The sequence below is a fragment of the Etheostoma spectabile genome, chromosome 14, assembly GCF_008692095.1.
Source record: "Etheostoma spectabile isolate EspeVRDwgs_2016 chromosome 14, UIUC_Espe_1.0, whole genome shotgun sequence".
Taxonomy (NCBI): Eukaryota; Metazoa; Chordata; class Actinopteri; order Perciformes; family Percidae; genus Etheostoma; species Etheostoma spectabile.
This window is the reverse complement of record NC_045746.1, coordinates 10946691-10947771: the sequence shown is the minus strand read 5'-3', so window position 1 is coordinate 10947771 and position 1081 is coordinate 10946691. Positions and strand designations below refer to the sequence as shown.

Genomic DNA, 1081 nt, shown 5'->3' with positions numbered 1-1081 from the left:
ATCACATATTTCAAAAAGGCATACAAACAGCTCCTTCTTAACAGTTACACTTGCACGCGTTAATTAATTTGCTCATGTATTGACCAAGCTTTGTTTGCACTGTCCGTATCCGTCTAGCCCAGCAGATGTCTTGTGTAAATGTCTTTGTCCTTTTGTACTTGTATTGTTGTTTTAGTTGTCTAAATTTTATCTTTCCATATTTATGTCTTGTAGTAATGTCTGTCTTGACGTGCTGTACCCATGTTTTATGTTTCTGCAGAACAGGAACCTGCTGAAAACCAGTTTTTTTAAACTGAGTCAGGCCCGTTTTTACATTGTAATGTAATGTTACTTTTTCTAACTTTCCTGTATAATAAATACGAATGGATGAATGAATGAATGAATGAATGAATGAATGAATGCACCACAACTAAAATTTTGTTGAGCTCATGGCATTCACACCATAATGGCATAAAAGCAACTCCAGCCGGTTGTAAGTCACTAGGCCTCAGTGTCTAATGTTCTTTTCAAAGGAATGTGTTAAATGGCAGATTCATATTATATGCACGTTCAAGAATACAGTGAGATTACAGATTAGGCATGAAATTGAGTTGTGATTTTCAGAGTGTTCCAACTTAAAATAAAGGGTTCAAACAATAATAGCAACATTCAAGTGAACAGACACACAACAACAGTTCAAGTTCTGCAAACTATAATTCCAGAGAATATTAACCCTTGTGTTGTCTTCCCGTCCACTAGCAATTTGAAACATGAATTGTTCTTGACACTTTTCAAAAATGTTTGCTTTTTTTTCCCCCTTCAAAGTTCATGGTCGATAAACCTAATTTATATGAAATACCTCATTTTTGAGTTTAGAAAAAATGCGGACATTATGAATTGTTTTGAATAATGGTTCGGATCAAAGGCTGTTGAGTGAATCGCAAACTGGTATCTGTCAAAAATTAGTCAGGATATGTTTTGAAACCATTTCAATTTTTTTTTTTTCAAATGCTCTGATATAGACTAAAACACCCCAAATTCTAGGAAAGCAATCATGAATTGTGCAAAGAATGTTGTATGGCTTCCATACAACGTGCATGCA

General features: G+C 34.5%; 1 protein-coding gene across 3 annotated transcripts in view; it reads right to left on the bottom strand.

Moving 5' to 3' along the window:
* Positions 1 to 1081, bottom strand: part of trit1 (tRNA isopentenyltransferase 1) — a 66050-nt gene that overhangs the window by 45820 nt on the left and 19149 nt on the right. The gene's annotated exons all lie outside the window — the stretch shown is intronic.